This window comes from Monodon monoceros, unplaced genomic scaffold (assembly GCF_005190385.1).
Source record: "Monodon monoceros isolate NGI ecotype Baffin Bay Population unplaced genomic scaffold, NGI_Narwhal_1 Super_Scaffold_2, whole genome shotgun sequence".
NCBI classification, from domain to species: Eukaryota; Metazoa; Chordata; class Mammalia; order Artiodactyla; family Monodontidae; genus Monodon; species Monodon monoceros.
In genome coordinates, this window is record NW_021703776.1 from 89,178,261 (window position 1) to 89,190,507 (window position 12,247).

The 12,247-nt window shown below is 42.1% G+C and overlaps 1 protein-coding gene across 1 annotated transcript in view; it reads right to left on the bottom strand.

Moving 5' to 3' along the window:
• DGKI (diacylglycerol kinase iota) overlaps positions 1-12,247 on the bottom strand; it is a 445,841-nt gene that overhangs the window by 48,709 nt on the left and 384,885 nt on the right. The window lies entirely within an intron of this gene.

A 12,247-nucleotide genomic window follows, 5' to 3' on the forward strand; every position in this document is an offset into this window, starting at 1 on the left:
TAGTGCTGAAAGCCAGGCCTCCATAGAAAATACCAGGGATGTAAATAAGCACTAGATTAAGTGTCTGTACGTAAAAAAGAAATCCACTTGGACAATAAAAAATGAGACAGAAGAGAAATGGCACGTGCCCTTATCAATGTTGCTTTTCGCTTCCACTCGCTGTGGAATTTAACGTTTCAGTGAGTATGACGTAGACCCTCTACGTGTTGGCCTTATGTCTCTAAACCTGTGAGAGTCAGGCAGGAGGGCAACCATTGGGATCCCACAGAACTTCTACAAAGTGATAACTTCTGCATATCATTTGAGGCTCAGGTCTAATTACAATATTAAGATACCAACGGATCATCGTATCAACCCCTTTCACAATAATGACCTTCTTTTCTTTCTTGGCTATTAATTGAGTTACTTTGAGCAATGCAGACAGAACTTTGTTGATGAATTCCCCTCAAGTTTGAAAGATACAGTCTTGACTACTGACTCATGCTTTTCTTGGGAGAAAGAGAGATGCATAATACTGCATTCAGAGGTGTTAGAATTTTGAAGGGAGAGGCAAGAAACCAGGAGGGAGGGGTCCTCTCTTCTAAATGATGGGCCTGCTGGAGCCCACAGCAGGGAGATGACCAAAGGCAAATGCATGAGTTTGGTAGTAAAGCTACCAAACTTTATATAGCTAATATTTATATGTAGTCATAATATAACTAATATGTATGCGACATGATGACAAACGTTGGGGCAAGAATGATTCAGTGGGTGCATAGTGGTTGAAGGACAATTTTAGCTGCTTTGGGATGCCCGATACCACTTTACTTTATCTACTGATCAGAAATATTTTTGTCCATTATGTGAACAAACAGTACAGTATAAAGACACAGGAATAATGGTGAGACAGCCTTGAACTTCCATTGGGTGGCAAAGTTGAAATCATTTCAACCTTATAGGTCTCTTCAAGTAGACTTCTGTGTGTGAAAACTACAGAGTGTCCCCAGATCTGGTGGAGAGAAAACTGGCATCTGAGTGGTGGACACGGGAGCAGAGGGAGGGAACCTGACATAATAACTTAGGAGGGAACCTAAGTCATCACTGTGGTGTTGGCTGCTTGAGAAACGCTGCTGGGCCTCCTCAGGTGGAGCTGACCTATCCTCTCCCTGGAGTCCCCCTATTTCACACTTTCACACACCAGTCTTTCCACTAGGTTGTGAGCTTCTTGGAAACTAGGACCATGTCTTATTTAGAACATAGTGGGTCCCTGATTAAAATGTATTAGATTGCATTAATTTCAGTACCACACACTAGCGTTCAGACTCAGACACACTCTGGAGCTCCTCAGAAATCACCATATCACCTTAAAACCACCTTTGAGTTTGCCAGCTCCTAGGGCAGCTGTGAGGGAAGGGTCTAGGGAATGACCTGAAGCTCCAAATTAGTGACAGCGTGGGCACTCTCAGAGCCAAAAGACATCCTGTGCCCCCTGCAACAGAGATGAGCACCATCAAAGAAAGGGGAGGAGGGAGCTGAACAGAGGTGAAATGAGATTGACATGTACACACACTACTACATTTAAAATGGAGAACCAACAAGGACCTACTGTAGAGCACAGGTAACTCAATATTCTGTACTAACCTAAATGGGAAAAGAATTTGAAAAGAACAGATACATGTATAGGTATAAATGAACCACTTTGCTGTACACTTGAAACTAATACAACATTGTTTATCAGCTCTACTCCAATATAAAATAAAAATTAAAAAAAAAGAAATTAGAGAATTTTTTAAGTTGCAGAGGGCATGAAAAAAGAGTCAGCAACAAGGAAACATCTTCACTCCTGGTGTTTTCTGATGGGAAGGAAGCAAAGCATGTCTTGGATGTTTTGCAATTAATTTCTCACAGAGCTATAGGAATAAAGGAAAATCCATGCCAATGGACCACTAAATGTCTCAGGTGGAAGGCCAGTGAGGGTTTTTGCTGCCTTTCTGTAAAAGCAAAGCACTAATATTAAATATGAAAAATTCCAGATGGCTCCTTGAGAGCCCCAAGGGGATGCCTTCTGTGGTATGTCCAGGCAGTGGGGAAGAACTATTGATTTCAGACTGTTTTCTAAGGATTAGTCACGTTGAGTTTCTGTGTTGAATGTCTCCCACACGCCTGGGTTTGTGGAATTTTAAGACATATGGAGTATTTCAATCCTCACTCAGTATTTCACCTTTCACTGGAGCGAGTCACTAAATTATTCCACTGAGACATGCACATCATCCATTATTGCTGGAAATGGGCATAAAAAGTTTTCTGGAACTTAGCTCAGGAGAGAAGAAATATCATGAAATCAGCAGTATAAGTTATTTTTACAACAGAGAGGTGGAATCCCTGGAAGAGATAATGTTCCTTAACCTGACAACAAAGGAAGGAAAGAAAGCTCACTGCTTATTCCTCCCACTGCACCTGAAAGACTTGTGGCTTTGTCCCAGCCTGTTCATTTCTCCTCCACATACACTTTATCTTGGAGAACCTATCTGCTCTCACAATGCAGACTATTACTTCACTAGCGCTCAAATGGCTCCAGGATTTAGAGTTTTCCTCCTCACTTCTTTCCTCATCCCTAGTCTTTTATTATGGGCTACAGGATATTTATACTTGATTTTGCTTTGTTTTATTGGTTTTGGTATTGTTTTACATTTTTATTTACATTCATTCAAATTCAGCAAAGACAACGAAAACAAAAACTCAAGACCCGCATTTAAAAATCTCTCTCCTATCTTATTGACCCCGAATAATTATTATTCAGATTTGAATCTTTCCCTTTATGTTGATTCAAACCTGAATAATAATTATTACTTGAGACCCTTTTAAGTACCAGGCACCGTACCAAGTGATGTGTATCAAAAAAGAAACAAGATATCAATTTCAAGGAACTCATAATCTAGTGAACGAGGAAAATATGTAAACAAGTGATTATATTATAATGAAAAAATGCAATAATCAAAACGTGTATGAGTAAAGGGGTAGCATAGAAGAGAGGGGGACCAATTCTCTTCCAAATAAAGTAAAAGGTGGCTTCGAAAGGCAAGAACCATCTGAGCTGGGCTTTGAAGGATAAGTAGAAGCCTATTAAGTACGAAAAAAGAACTCCAGGTGGTGGCAACAGGCATATGAAATAGGGGTAGGGACAGGAAATTTCATAACACGTTATCAGATATACAAGCAACTCAGTGTTGCTCAAATATAAAGGAGTCATAAACATCAGGACTAAAGACAGAGGAGGGAGGGGCATTTCATGTAGGAGCTGAGGGGCCAATTTGAAGTGCTTGTCATTTACCTTCTAAGCTACACAGAGCAAAGTTCTGAAGCAGAGAAGTCACACATTCTCACCTGTGCTTTTGCTTGGGCAGCTGTAGCGAGCAGACTACAAAACAGCAAGAATAAAGGCAGAAGACAAGCTACAGACTAGTATCGCAAAACTGCCACGTTAGTATCTCCGCTCTTTTTCAATCCTTTTTGAAATCCATGGAAAATAACAAGGAGAACAAGAAACATAAAAGGAAGTATCATCTTTGGCTAAACTAGAAGTTGTCCCTAAACTGAAATTATTATATATGAAGAAGAGCAGCTAAAGTATAGTAAAATTGGACCAAGTTTCAGGGAGACAGAGTGTTTCAATCTTAACTGAGGAGACATGAGATACATCACGGACCACAAAACCTATGACAGAAAGCCCTCCGCTCTGAGCCATTCAGGAGCAGAATCAAACCCTGGAGGAGAGAGCTGCTATGAAAGAGTCTGAAGACAAAAGATTCAAAGTCAAGCTTCCGGAAACACACCAACCCACTATCCCTAATTATCCATCCAAACTAGCGGTTCCAAAAAGAACTCACCCAATACAAATGTGAGTAATGAACAAAAAGGAACCATCATGACATTTACACAAAAATACCCAGAGAAGAGAGCAGGACAAGGATCTTCTGAAAAACAAAACTCAGGCTGAGAACATCCTAAAAAGATGATGGCACGAAGCAGTGGTGGCGCAGTGGTTGAGAGTCCGCCTGCCGATGCAGGGGACGTGGGTTCGTGCCCCGGTCTGGGAAGATACCACATGCCGCAGAGCGGCTAGGCCCGTGAGCCATGGCCGCTGAGCCTGTGCGTCCCGAGCCTGTGCTCCGCAATGGGAGAGGCCACAACAGTGAGAGGCCTGCGTACCACACACACAAAAAAAAACAAAAAAAAGAACAAAAAAAAAACTGTTAACAAATCTCCATGAAATGGATAAATGGAATAAGGAAAGGAAGGGACGAAGGAAGAAAACAAGGGAAGGAAACAGAGTCTCTGTGAACAGAAACTTAAAGAAGAAACAAAATGGTCAAAAAAAAAGCTAAAAGACTACAGCGGAGGAAAACAGCAAAGGTTTGCCCAGATCTCTGAACTATTAAGTTACAGAAAAAACCTGCGGGCTTTCCCACAGTATCACCACAGCAGTGGGAAAAAAGGGATTAAGGGGAAGTGAATAACAATTAAAACTATATTAAGTAAGAATCCATTCATTTATTCATCCCTTCAAATATCTGCTTTGTGGAAGTGTTTTGCTTTTTAACCACTTTGATTTACTTTTCTATCATTTTAATTGGAACACCTGCTGGTGAAAGTCCCCTTCCCAATGTTAACCCTGCTTAATTGAATATCCATACTTTTCTTTCCTTTTAAATGAAGGCAAGACTTCTCCAGCTAGGGTACACATGGGAACTTGAAAATAAGGGAAGCCTCAGGAAAATAAGACACCATTTTTAGATGGGGAATTATAAAATTTAACTGGTAAAATATTATTTTTATGCTGAAACAGGCACAGCCATATTATGGATCCCAAAGCAAAAGTTGCTTGAATTCTTAAAGCAATAAAGTTAAAACAAAAAACAAAAAACTGTGTTTGAGACAGTCAGCTTCAGGAATGTCTTCAAGGTCCCCAAGGGGATGAGTTTGTTCTCCTCTGTTCCCATGGAAAAGACAGAAAATATGAAATTATCCACTTAAATACAGCTATAACACCCTGGAAAGAATTCTTTTATAAGATTAATGTACGCAGATATCAAGAATCTGAGGGAATGAGACGCAGAGTACACATCAGCTGCGGCTACTGTATTGGACAGCACTGCTTCTAGACCTTGTCATCACTAAGACACAAGGAATGTCTAAGAAACACAAAAACGGTTCTGTAGATTGCCTTCCATCAGCATGTTTCCCTTCAAAGCCTCTAATCTTTCCAGTAGATCAATCACAAGGCTGAAGGACACTGAAAAATGTGCCCAGTGTTCTACCAGCAATGTCTTAACAATAAGAGCACAAGAGTGTCCTAGTTAGGATAGTGAAAGTCTTTAAGAAATATCGCACTACTTGCGATGTTTTACTGTTTTCAATCAATAAACCTAGAATGGAGATGATGGGCATCATGACTAGTTCAGCCTTTATGAGGTGGTGAAATGGTTTGCAATACATTTTAGATACGGGCATTTTCTTGGCAGCCTCCATGAAATCTCCAAGCTCTTCCTAACACAACACCTCCTTGAAAAAAAATTAATTTTTATTGGAGTACAGTTGCTTTACAATGTTGTGTTAGTTTCTACTGTACAGCAAAGTGAATCAGCTATATGTATACATATATCCCCTCTTTTTTGGATTTCCTTCACATTGAGGTCACCACAGAGCATTGAGTAGAGTTCCCTGAGCTCTATAATAGGTTCTCATTTGTTATCTATTTTATACATAGTACCAATAGTGTATATATGTCAATCCCCATCTCCGAATTCATCCCACCCACCCCCTTTCCCCCCACCTTGGTGTCCATATATTTGTTCTCTACCTCTGTGTCTCTATTTCTGCTTTGCAAATAAGATCGCCTATACCATTTTTCTAGATTCCACATACATGCATTAATATACGATATTTGTTTTTCTCCTTCTGACTTACTTCACTCTGTATGACAGTCTCTAGGTCCACCCACATCTCTCTTTTTTTTTTTGAGTAATACTGTCCTGACTCTACTTTTTTTAAGCCTCTATAAAATATTTTGCTTTTATTTTTTCATCTCATGGCTTTAATTCAATAGCATCCATGGCTTTCCTACTTGGCCCTTCCTTGGACTATCTGTATAATTCCCTCCCTTGGACAGAGAGAGGTCAATAGACTATCCATTTTACCTATTCTTTCCTAAAAATAGATTAGATGAATACTGGGGACCCACCTACATGGGTCTGTTACTTTTTGGAGAGAATCACCCACAAATGAATGTTAATCTCCTTCCCCAGTGTCCCCAACACATATACCCTCCACTGAGATTTTCTAAACCACCTCCTGGTGGGGAGTTGGCAACCAAAGGGGCCAGCACATAGAAGTGAGCTTGGAATAAAAATACAGGACAGGTGTAAGAGGCACCTGAATAGGCACAAAAGCAGAGATTCATATTCTGAAAATACTTAGCCACGGATTATTTCTATAAGACTGTGGATGGGGGAGGGAGCTCGGAGATATTCATACCAACACACAGGCCTGGCTGGAGGAACCAAGGCCCCTCATTTCCTGGTTACCATCATGCAATTAAAAGAGAAAACACAGGAGGAATGGCAGGGTGATCTAGAAGCTGTGCTACCTCTAGACTCATGCCCGGCACACTGCAAATAAACCATCCTCGGCTGCAAAGTCCTCGTGAACAAGGCTGTCCATGACCACACTGAAAGCAACTCCCTCTACATATATTTCACCAATTTGTCTTGTCGTGCCTAACATTCCTCTTTACCCTCTGTTTTTTGTTTTTTTTTGTTTTTTTTTTTTGCAGTATGCAGGCCTCTCACTGTTGTGGCCTCTCCCGTTGTGGAGCACAGGCTCCGGATGCGCAGGCTCAGCGGCCATGGCTCACGGGCCCAGCCGCTCCGCGGCACGTGGGATCCTCCCGGACCGGGGCACGAACCCGTGTCCCCTGCATTGGCAGGCGGACTCTCAACCACTGCGCCACCAGGGAAGCCCTCTCCTCTAGTTTTTCGGATGAGGACCACATCCAAAACACTACTTTCTATAAGCACAGGGTGGATCATACAACCTACTTAGGAAGAGAAAGAGAAGCATCTGGTTTCTAGCTTTATATCAACTCTGAATGTTGTTTCCCTCTCTCCTTTGTCATTCTACTTTCACTTCTTCTTCCCTCTCCTGACCACAGCCCTGAAAGTTCCCTGGGCTCATCTCATCCACCTTTCTCACACTTTGGTGAAAGCCAGTATCTCTGTACACACAGCCTCCCATCATGTGCTGATGCACCTGCTCCTACTGAAGAAAATCAAGGACATTCAGGCCTGGGCAGAGTTCCCCAGGTTGGACTCTGTTTCCTGCCTGGACCATTATTTCTAGTTGTCTGTTAACAAACTCTTGAGTAATGTCTCAAGTGGAAACTGATTTCCCAGCTGGACATCCCTTCCAGGCACATTTCAAGGGTGCACACACCACCGCTGAAGAAACACCATCTTTGTTTTGCGTCTGTTTTACCTTGCACTGATGAAGCTACAGAAATTCAATTTATTTCCTGAAACTGTTGACGGACAAAGAACTTTCATTTAAGTCAAGCCAGCCAGGGGATGATTTAACATGGTCTCAAAGCATGGCTGTAGGTAATCACCTCTGGGCAACTTCTCCCTTGAGCTTCCCTCAAGGATATGCATTGCCTAAGGACTGCTATGCCCAACCTATGACATCATTTTGAGGGCTTGAGGGAGCAACAGCGGGATCATAGATCTAGCTGACATCTTCACCACCATCACTCCAGGCCCTAAGCATCTCTAACTGGATAAAATAGAACCAGAAATCCCTTAGCACTGAGAACCTCCATCAACTATACAATCCTCTCTGTTTGCTTTTCCTCCCTCTATTATGAATATTGCTATTAAGACAACGAACAAAGCACATACAGTAAGGGAGCAGGCGAGAATGAGAGCAAAAGAGATGAAAGGTACAGGAACCACACAAAGTGGCATTGAAATGAGAGAAAGACAAACACATTCTCTATTCAAGTGGTCACAGACCCATTCAGGGATTGCCAAACAGCCTCAAAGGTAACATTCACCACCAACAGAAGGGAGGGTTGTGGAAAGAGGAAAGAGAGAGATGGGCATTTGTGTGGAGGTAGGGAAATAAGTTCCAGAATTCAAATAATAGAGGCTGCTTGGGGAGTTCTTCATTTGATGTAAATGTCCTCTAATTCTGTTCATATTCATAATGTCCTATTAAGACTCTCCTATCCAAATATACACCCGATGATCCCAACGTGAGCTGTACTTGAAATATCCTTTTTAATAAGTTCCTGTGTTTAGTTATATTTGGTGTTTTGCAGACAGCACTGTTTTACCACTAGCCTGTACGATTCAGTTTCTTCTATACACCCTCCTTAATCAGTCTGCAGAGTGAGGAAGAAACTCCTAACGCCCTTTGAGCTTGAAATTTTACTGCCACCTACTATTCATCCCTAAGAACTGCAACCAAATGAGGGGAAGGAGTTTCTTTGAAATGCATGGTTAGAGGAGAAACGGACAAAAGTGGGCGTCGGCTACAAGAAGAAAGAGATTTTTAAAAAAGAGAGATGACCTGGAAGAACCTAATACAGACCAAGTTCATTAAACATGAAAAACTGACCATCACACTTTTTATTATGTAAAATATGAACACTCCTGGGAAATATTTTAACCTTTTGAAGATGTAAAAACAACAAAAAAATTGTGCACCAGACACTGTACAATCATGCAGAAAAGAAACAGATGTGATCGTTCATATTACAAATCGGTCTTTGCAATATAGTTGCCTGCCTAATTTCTAAAAAGGGATTAAAGGAATAGAAAAGGAATGTTATTCTAAAATCTGATCAAGGAAGATATACCTGCAGAGACCTGGTGGGAAGTATAATATCTTTTAGAAAGAGCTGCCGGCTTTAGGCTAATGACTCTGGGAGACCTGGCCAACAACTGCTGTTGAGATGCAATCCATCTGGAGTTTTGTAAGTGTGGACTTTTTTTTTTTTTTTTAAGCATAAATTGAAACAGGAAGCTCTAAATTGTGAGGGCAAGTCACATGAGTGCTACGTTCAGTATTAACACAAGAAACTTATACAAAAGGCCATCTCACATATCACATGATTCAGGATAGGCAATATCTGCCTTGTGGAACCAAGGCAACTGAGCAAGGGCTTACCCCCAGCTAATTATTTTTATGAAATGCAATACGGATTTTTGAATCCAGCATTGGAAAATGGAAGAAAAAACAGGCTGATGTGGGAGCTGCTTTGGCACTTCTCCTGAAGATAACTATAATATAGTCCAGAAGTTTTCCTATCAAAATCTCCTCCTACCTAACCCACTTCTCAGAAGAGGGAATTCATGTTCAAGACACTGGCATGGGAAACAAAACCTAAAAAAAAGTCTCTCTCTGCCCAACTCTTGTGTGTCCAAGGAAGGTGCAGTTTCTAAGTGATATATTATAAACAACCCAAAACAGGAAAGGAGCTCTAAGAGAAAACGATAAATTGATGCAAATAAGTCATGGTACAAGAAGTGAAAACAGGCTCCACAGACTCTGAGAACAACTCAGTTAATCCAGTTTGAATATTAAGCACTCCTACATGCTTAACTATAAACATGTGGCGGATACTGAACTTAGAACATTCCCACTTAGAAATCCCCCACTTTCAAGGAGATTCCAAGGTGGCTATTGGGTGAGGCTACCATTAAAGAGAGCACTGGAGGAAGTCGTAAAGTAATGTCTGTTGTTGTAGTTCTCTTATGCTTGGTGATCAGCTCAAGAGCTAGAAAAGTTCGGAAAAGGGAAAACGTGGTCCCCGTTTCCCTGAATTCCAAGTAAGTAGCTTCTCTACATTGTAAAGCTATTCCTTACCCTGGTCTCTTTGGGGTTGTGGCTTCAGAGGTCCCCAGAGGTTTCAGAGACAAGTTCCACTCTGTACAACCTCCCATTTCCAAGAGTGATCAATGCACCCCCTTCACATCCCTGACCCCACTCCTGAGCACACCAGGTGATAAGTGGTCAATATCTCTCCAACCTGAGACTCACAGGCAAATACGTTTGGAAGGATTTCAAAATTATCCTTCACCCTTTAAATCAATTTAATCAAATGATTCACACTGAGACCGACACACTGAGAAAACAAGAGGTTTGGTGGGAGTTTGAGAAAAAAGCAAAAGGATGGATGGGTTATTTTGGAGGTGAGTGGTTAGAGAGGCTGTCAGGAGACAGCTGACACCTTGAAACAGACCTCCGAACACTGAATGCACTGGGCTCTGAGGAAGTGGGGTGAATGGGACGAGGAACAGAGGGCCAGGACACAGAGGCTCACTTGCTCTCCCCAGCGCTGTCTCACTGGTGTTCCCTGAAGGCCCGGTCCCCTCTGCAGAGGTAGGGAGGTGGGAAAGAGGGAGCCAGGAGTGAGCTGATTTCTCAGTGACCTTCCGAGGAGATGAGGGCAGCCTCTGAAGGGTTAGTCCCAGGACCAGTGTTGGAGAGAGGACTGACATGCAGAAATATTTCATGTCACAGGTAGTTGCACCAAAGTCATATTTAGGAGAAACTACAGCCTCTTCTCTGATTGTTAGAGCGAGAATCCTGACGGGCACCCTTATAAGGTGGCAATCTGTGGGAAAGAGAAGTTGCCTCCCACCTTCCCTTCCATTGCCAAAACCTGCCATGGAAGCCCAGTGATGGGGCATGTGTTGAGGACCATGGTCCACAGGTGGGATCCTCTAGAAGTGACATGACAGGACACGTAGCTTTGCATATTTGCCCCCTTTTGGAAAGGAAGGGAAATCATTGTTGGAGCCCTCAGGAGCTGTGGGCGCTTTCCTGATGGCAGGGACATTGCAAGCATCCCCAGGGGATGGTTCTTGACTAAATTTTAATCCTGTTGTTTAAAAAAACTGGGCCCTCAAGGAGAGACGTGGCATCATTTTGTAGAACTAACATTCCCTGCATCTATGCCAACTTTTTCTAGCTTGAATCCCATCCAACATACTCTACATCCCTATTTTCCAAACTGATGAGATTTCAATGTCAAGTCCTCAAGGAAGATCCAGCCACTGTTTCAAGGAAGAGAGGACTGACCGCACGAAAATGGATTGTACTGTGACCCTGCACCAGCACAGGGCTGCTCCCAGGGGACACAAGACAGAGGAATACGAGGGGCTCTCTTGTGTGTCCAAGCCTCCACTTGTAGCACAGCCACTGAAAACAAAACAAAAAAATTCCCGTTCCTATATTGGCATAACAATACTCACTCTAACTTCCCCAGTGCAGAGGGAGATGGAGTTATTTTCCCCATTTTAGAATGGTGCTTAAGTGATTTTGTTACAAAAGACTCTTGTTACTTCTGACCTGCTTTCCTTAATGCCCTAAGGCAGAGCGTGTTGTTGGAAGGAAATAGAAATCTCTTCTGTTTTGCTTTTAAAGAAGACTCAATAATTTCCTAAGAGGCCCTTTCCACTGCTCTCTACCTATTAGGAAACTCAAGAAAAGTGCTTTTCTACACAAATTGTCCCCATACTTCCTAATGCTCTGGCTTTGCCTTGTCTCCTTTAGTTGGAAATCTGAGAATTCTGTTCCATCCACAAAATTTTGATGGTTTATGGTTCCCCACATACCAAGTTTCTTCCCCTCCATCCAAAGAACATCCAAAACCTCTTCAAGAACTAAACTTCACTAACACAACCAAAATAATCCAGAGATACATGGGAGACACGCTAACATCTCACTGCATAGGCTTCTAGAAACAATTTTTCCTCCCCCCTCCCCTCCCACCACCCCTGTGCTCATCAACAGGGCACCTACAACCGCTAATACCACCAGAGTTACCTTTTACCTGCTCGCTTGTAAAATAGCAAGGGTTCCCTGAGTCAGGGATTCAGTGCATCTTTATTATTTTAATATGTTAATTCCCTGGATCAAATTGAAAAGCAATTATAGAAAGAACAGAGCAAAATTTCTCATTAATTATTTTGCCCATGTAAAGGGACATAGTATCATTATGTGCTTGGCTAGACAGGACAATGACTGGGGGTGGGTTAGGGAAAAAAGAAGAAAGGAAGATACATGTCAGCTAAATGGCAGTTTTTCCAGCTTGAGCGATTAGCCAGGGAGAGCAAGATTTAGACTAGTCATGCAAGGGACCGTCTCTATCCTGAGAGCACTGATTTCATCTCTAAGATATATTCCAGCAAAACCTGTTTCCACT